The sequence below is a fragment of the Euprymna scolopes genome, chromosome 27 (genome assembly GCF_053919585.1).
Source record: "Euprymna scolopes isolate OS-2025 chromosome 27, ASM5391958v1, whole genome shotgun sequence".
NCBI classification, from domain to species: Eukaryota; Metazoa; Mollusca; class Cephalopoda; order Sepiida; family Sepiolidae; genus Euprymna; species Euprymna scolopes.
Window position 1 is genome coordinate 95147922 of NC_136508.1, and position 7606 is coordinate 95155527.

Consider the following 7606-nt stretch of genomic DNA (forward strand, 5'->3'; position numbering starts at 1 on the left):
ACGCATTTACACGTAAAAACAAAGGGCAGGTAACTCCCTAATTACTAATTAGTGAAATTAAATACAAAGTTTCAAAACTGCTAATATCACTAACCCCCCCCCCCCCCCCAGATCTTGTATTTCATATTACTATATGGTTTAACGTATTCTGTTATCAGCTGTCCCGTCAATAAAAGAGGTGACGCATTTAGATACAAAACGAAGCGCAGGCAACTCCTGAATCACTAAGGTAGCAAAATTAAATACAAAAAAATGTTTTCAAAACTGTTAATATCGTGGAAAAAAAGATTTCACACACACAATCTTATTTTTTTATTTTTTTTTCACAAAACAATTGTAATGAATATGAAAATACACAATATGTCTCGATTTTGTGAAAATATATTAATGTTCAATTATAAAAACTGATAATTGAGTTATTTTATATTGATTTAAATTTTATTGGTATATGAACAATTACTGAATTTTGATTTTGGATATAATAGGTAGGTAAAAAAAAATATTAATAAGGCATGTGTGTAATAATTATATCACGTTGACACACCGATTCCTGCTAGATCACCAAAGTTAAGCAACGGGTCAGTACTAAATGGGTGACCACTTGGAATTTTCAGGTGCTGTATGTGCTCTCTGCTTATCTCGGCATTGTTTCCAGTCGTCCTGGACTTCTCCTTGCCATTGGACTCAAACAATGCCGATTCAGGAGAGGCATGCTTGGGATTGCGTAACTCTTGCCTCACAATTACAAGCGCAGCTGCCCCATACAGGGGGTATCCTTTGTCTTTCAAGACTAAATGGAAGCATCGGGATATATTTTTATTTTATTTTTTTTTTTTTACACAGTGATCACCACTTATCAAGGCCCGGAAGCCACTTAGGGATAAGGGTTATTGCAAGTACATTACGTTAGTGTGGAGATTTGATGAAGTGTTTACTTAAGGGGGCGGTTCATTAGGAATTTGTTAACATTGGACTTGAAGACATCCAAGTTGTAGTCCGGTGGGAAGCAGGCAGACAAAACAGAGTTCCACAGTAGTGCAGTTCTAAGAAAGAAGCTTTGTTCATGGAATCCGCGTTTTGATTTAGGCACAGATATAGAGTGGGGGAAATTTTTCACAGTGGATTCAGCTAGACGGGTGTTTTTCGTGAAAGATTGGCGAGGGGGGGGAGACCAGAGATTGGAGTTCAGACGAGCACCTGCCATGGAAATAACGATAAAACAAGGATAGGCTCGCAACGTCTCTTCTCTATATATTATTCCATGCTACAATTACTTCATGGTTTAATGTCTTCTATTCCCAGCTGCTGGGGTTGGATGTATTATGTTACTGCTAAGGTTGATAGCTGCTCTCCCAGCATTATTAGGTGATGTCTGATGTTTAGAGCATGGAGGTTAGCCTTGATGTTGGCCAGCCACGGCCTCTGATATCAAAGGACAACATTCTGTTGTCAAAGATTGTAATAAATTCGTTTCACATGCCCAAACCATCTACACCTTCCACACGTCAGTATTCCATGTATCCATTTAAAACGTCATAAGAAGTTAATATTTTAGATTTCAATTATCTGTATTTACTTCAACAGTGCTCAATACGTGAGTAAAGTTAGAAAGCTGAAACATAGAATATTCTGTGTAGCTTAATTGTACTATATATATATATATATATATATATATTCATGCCTTTTTAAAAAAACAAAACAAAACTATTTTAAAATTTTAGTAACATCAAAACTGTTTTTCTAATAACAAAACTTAAACACAATGAACAATATGATGCTTATAGATTTTTAATGAGAATGCTTGGATGATTTGAATGTATTAGGAATTTTTCTTAATAAATTGTCAAATTTCTTTGTTCTTATTTGGAATTACACTTAAAATTTTTTTTAAAATTACAGAAAATAATATTTATATACATACCAGTCATGGAATGATGTCATATTCTGAAAATTATAAATTGATCATTTTTTTAAGAAAATCAAATTTTATGACAAGCATTCAGCACCGTGTCTTTTTTTTTCTTAGTATCCATTAAAATTTAAAGGTGGGTAATTTTATTTGATTAACGAGTTTTATCTATTTCTCTAGAAGAGATCATCAATGGCTGCTAAAAATACTTAATCACTAAAAATCTGAAAATTTGAGTTAAAAAAAAAATACTTGATCAGTTTAATTTTGGAATATAACTTCATATCATAACTAGTACATACACCATAAAGATTTTTCTGTATTTTTTTTTTTTAAATGAGTGTAATTCTAAATATGCATTTTTTTTTTTTTTTTTTTTTTCAACATCTTCAAAAAAAATTTTTTTACTAATTGACAAGTTTAAAATTTTTATTTAGTTTTTTTTTTAATATATGAATTTTATTTTTGTAAATAAAAACTAAAAATATTTTTTTGTACTTGGTCAATTCCATTTAGGAACTAATATTTAAGAATTATGACAAGAATTTAAAAAAAAATTTTTTTTTTTTTTTTTTTTAGATTAGCAGTATATTAAAACAATGTAAGAAATTTGTGACCGGTGTCAAAAGGAATTTTCTCAGTTAAATTTAAATTATGTGGCTTGGTAGTAAAACAAAACTTTTTATTGTAAAACAAAAATATTTCAATTGGGAAAAGTAAAAATACAAAAACCAAAATGCATTAATTAAAAATTTATTTTTAACTCCCCCCCCCCCTTATTTTCTTGCTGGTTGGAAACATTTGAAATTGATTGTTATACAGATTTTAAAGAACTGAAATACGAGGGAATATATTTTTATTTTGAAAATAACAAAATTTCACACAATCAATTAAAAGTTGTTGAATGTCTAGTTTTTCATCGGGAAAGTTTTTATGACGTATGGATGCTGCGCGCGCGTGTGCACACTGTTTTAAAAATATGCATTTTTCACATTCCCATTATCTATGTGGGACGTTTATTTATTTGCCGAGCAAGTTTTTCCAATTTTTTCAAGTTGGGGGTCACCTTGAGGTTTTTTAATTTTATTTTTATGCAAATAAAAATGCTAGACTCTAATTAGCATAAAATTAGTTGTAAAATTCTACAGAACAGGGTGAGGTAATTAGAATGTTTTCAAACTTTTATGAAACAATTTTATAAAAGGTACATGACCGTTAAAAAAATAAAGAAAAAAAAAAGCTGTTAAAAGGCATGTGACAGTTTTTTTTTTTTTTTTTTTTTTTTTTTTAATGAACATTCATAACTTAGATGATCAGTTATACATTTCAGAATTCATAATTTTTTTTCATCCATAAAATATCTAACTTGTGTAGAACTTTTTTTTTTTTATTTTTTTTTTTTAAGGAGTGGATGGGTGTCTGAAATATTTATAATTTGTTCTGTATATACTTGTTACATATTTTTCCAAATTGTAATTGTATATATGTATATAAAACAAGTTTTTTCATTAAACTTAAATGGGGTAATTAATTTAATAAAAATTCCAAAACCAAAATCTTTGTTGTATAAACTCTTCTGAGTTTGAGTTAAAAAATTGGATTAAAAAGTTAAGGATACCTTGCCATTTTTTTATTTATTTTTTTTAACTTCATTCAATGAATATCTGGCTGTAAACAAATAGCGATTTTAAGTTTTGCTCCTGCTGATTTTATTTTAATTAATATAAAAAAAAACTAAAAAAAAAACTTGACCTCCACCCACTCATCTACTTTTATTCAAACACAATTTCAAAAACTTCCAATTTTACATGGAAACTGGTTGTGAATTCAACTTAAGTTTTGTCATAAAAAATCAAGTTACAATAAAATATTGAAATACAAAATGATTGTCATATTTTTCTTTTTTTTCTTGCTTGTTTTTGTGTGTGTGTGTGTGTATATATATATATATATATATATATATATATATACACAATAGAAAAATGCGAGCATGTAAAGTAATATAGGTAAGCTTAAACGGGAAAAAGAAAAGGGCAAGATATTCTAGTAAAAAATATAAATTAATAACATAATCAATTCTTAATGCTGCAATATTTTATGTTATTGAATTAAAAAAAATTGTTAATGCTGCAATATTTTAAGTTATTTACTAGAATAACTTGTCCTTTTCCTTTCCAGTTTTAACAGCTAGTCCTTTATTTTTCATACTCGGAATTCTATTGTAATCCATGATTTTTCAAGGCTTCTAATAAATTCACTTGTTCTTTGTTTAATTTCGGTCATATTCCCCCCCCCCCCCCGTAAACACATACGTAATAACAATGTATGGCACTCGTCTGCTTTCAATAAAATTCCCCTAATTATCTCCCTTTCATTCTGTTACTGTTATTTTTTGTGACAGCAGTGAATTAGTAGCAACAGTAGTCGCTGAAGTGCCGTGGTGTCTATGGAAACCAGTCATAAAAAGCGTCGCTCACTTCCTTACATATTTTTACGATTTTGAACACCAGAAAATTCGTAACTTTTGTTTTTACTGAACGAAAATTGCAAACTTTTTTTACACTTTAGCTGAAAAGGTGATCTGTAAACTGTAATAATTGTTTGAAATTTGGTCGAAAAATGAGTGAGCAGTGAAGCTTTAAGGCACTTCTAAATGACTAAAACTGACACTTAACCATGTATTCAAACACTATTATATTATCAGAACAATGAGAAAACGTTAAAGGGAAGATTAAGAAGAAAAACAAACTCTTTAGGCCATGACCTTTCGAAACTAAATGCTTCTTATCAGAAGAGTAGCAAAATTATGCAAATATAGAAAAACAAACTGGTTTGATGACATTTAGATATGAAAGATAGGATATAATGGTAAATTAAAAGTAGGTACAGCATATAAGGGTAAAAAGGAGAGGTAGTATGTGTGTAATTGTCCCCTTTTATTTTTCTGATATAATTGCTATAACTTTTATTCCTCCTTTCATTTTAATTTTGTTTGCTTCTCTTGATTGAAACATTGAGCTTTTCTTATCAAGATAAGTTTTTTGTTGTTAAAGATTTATGCTTTGTGATTCTATATATATTATATAGAAAAATGCGAGCATGAAAAATAATATGGTTAAGATTATACTTAGAAAAGGAAAAGGTCTAGTTGTTAAAAATGGAAAAGAAAAAGACAAGATTTTCTAGTAAAAAAAAAAAAAAATATATATATAAATTCATAACTTAAAATATTGCAGCATTAAGAATTTATATATTAGGTTGGTGCAAAAATAGCCGTTTTTTTGATGTTCAACTTGGCCAAAAAACATTTTTGCACCAACAATGTAATGTTAAATTGGATTAAAAAAAATGTCCAAAGCTGCAATATTTTAAGTTATAAATTTATATATATACTAGCAAAATTACCCGTCGTTGACTGGGTTCAAAAACAGCCTACAGAAAATGGATTCTGATTTATGAAAGTATGATAGGTTATGAAAAGGAAGGGTTGTAAAGAGATAGCTTCGAATTTGGGGGTATCAAAACCAAAGCAAAATATGATGAAAGTAAAAATAAAATAGATAAGCACCATAATTTATATCATACCTGTTCACACTGAAACACTTATCACAATATTCTGTGGATCTATATTAAAAAACCTTGTTAAACTTTGTGACATATTTCCATTCTATGGAGGTCAGGCATGAACGAACACCCCATAATTTTATTATACCATATTTCTTCAAACTGAAACATAATTATCAAAGTATACTTACGCAGATAGATATGAAAACTCTTTATTAAAGTTTGTGCCTATTTCCATTCTATGGAGGCTAGGTGCGAATGCAGATCCCACAATTTTATTATACCATCCCTATTTAAGTTAACAATACTTTGATAAGTATGTTTTATGTACATCTATATCAAAAACACTTGTAAACGTTTTTTTTTTGTTTTTTTTTTTTAGTTTATTTCCATACTTTGTGGACCAGGTGCGAACGCAGACCCCACAATTTTAATGAACCACCGTTCTGCCAGATCAAACATACCCATTCCTGTGTCTCGATACATCTTCTATCATTATGTAATCAGTTTTTTAAAATAGTCAACCATATAGGAGCCTATTCGTGACCAGACACACACACACACAGCTTTATATTATAGATATATAATTTCTTTTTACTAGAAAATCGTTTTCTCTTTCAGTTTTAAGAACTAGTCTTTTTACTTTTGTTAACCATATTACTTTTCATGCTCGCATTTTTCCAGGCTTTGCTTTGAAATATTTTCGTTTGTGCCCAATATCATACACATTAGCAACAATCCATAAAAAAATCACCAACTTCAATTGACTAAAAAAAAAATCAAAAGATGTAATTTAAGTAAATAAACAAAAATGCACACCAAAAAAAAACAAAAACAAAAAAAAACAGAATGGACAACGTCGTAATCAAAAGATTATCAGCCCTAGCACGGCAAAGAGCATCATTTTTGTTAACTATATGATCTAAATAAGATGGCGAACCACATGATTCATGAAGGTGTCCACGACAAAAAAATTGCTATGGTAACACACAGCCAACGAGAAGAAGCTCTCACTTTCTTTACTAATTCTGAGAACTTTTGAACATCAGTAGTTTTAATTTTTATTTATTGCGGACTATTATACTCATCTTTTCTTAGTTGTTTCACAACGTTTCGGCCAACTATTCCTCAGGCCTTTGTCAGGTGGTAACCGCGACAGATAGGAACTCCGAATCTCCTAACTGCATTCACTGTGCAGTTGATAGAGATTGAATCTCTACGGTTCCAGATGAGCATTGTCTGAAGATAGCGGTTTTAATCCTACCCAAAGCCGGCCAGAGGTTTACTTGACCAAAACGTGGTGAGACGACAACAACTATGGAAGGTAGTGAATGCAGTCAGGAGATTCAGAGTTCCTATTTTGTCACGGTTACCACCTGACGAAGGCCAGAGGAATAGTTGTCCGAAACGTCATGAAACAACTAAGAAAAGATGAGGATAATAGTCCACAATAAATAAAAATTAATAAATAATACTCATCTCAATGAATTCCAATTAAATAATATATACCAGTAGCTTTATAACTTTTGTTAATGAACGATTAATATATTAGTTAATACTTGTCTCCCTTTGTAAAGGGCCTAGAATTGTTGGTGCATAAATTGTTCCTTAGCCTTTTGGCTAGGAACAAATGTAGTATCTGTTCTGATACTACACTCCAGGTTAGTGAAGAAGTCTTTTTAGACTAAGGTAATTTTGATTTTTGTTCTAATCCAAGGTGTCCCTTTTTGGGGAGCTGGATTTTTCCCACATTAAAAACTGCCCTTGTACCTCACTTCATCCTCATGTGAGGGCAAATGGAAATTAATAGAAATTGTAAGAGTTGTTTCCCTTGGATTTATAATGTTGACACTTGCCTCCCTTGATGCAAACTAGGATTGTTGGCACTTCTGCTTTAGAGGTGGATTATCTAAGGGAGATAACAAATTTCTTATTTTAAAATAATGGTTTTTGGTCTCATGCCAAAAGGCATATCCGGAAATTGTTGGGATCTCTTTTTCTCATTGACCGAAGACAGAACTTTGGATTTTAAAGAATGAAAAACAATAACTTTTAAATAACATTAAAAATTTTATTTTTTTTTTATTTAGACAAAGTCAGTTTTTCAAGTGGGTAAAGTCAGATAACGTCTTT

The 7606-nt window shown here is 30.3% G+C and overlaps 1 pseudogene; it reads left to right on the forward strand.

The window, feature by feature from the left end:
- Window positions 1-7073: 7073 nt before the first annotated feature.
- Window positions 7074-7237, forward strand: LOC145249166 (U2 spliceosomal RNA; annotated as a pseudogene).
- Window positions 7238-7606: the final 369 nt, after the last annotated feature.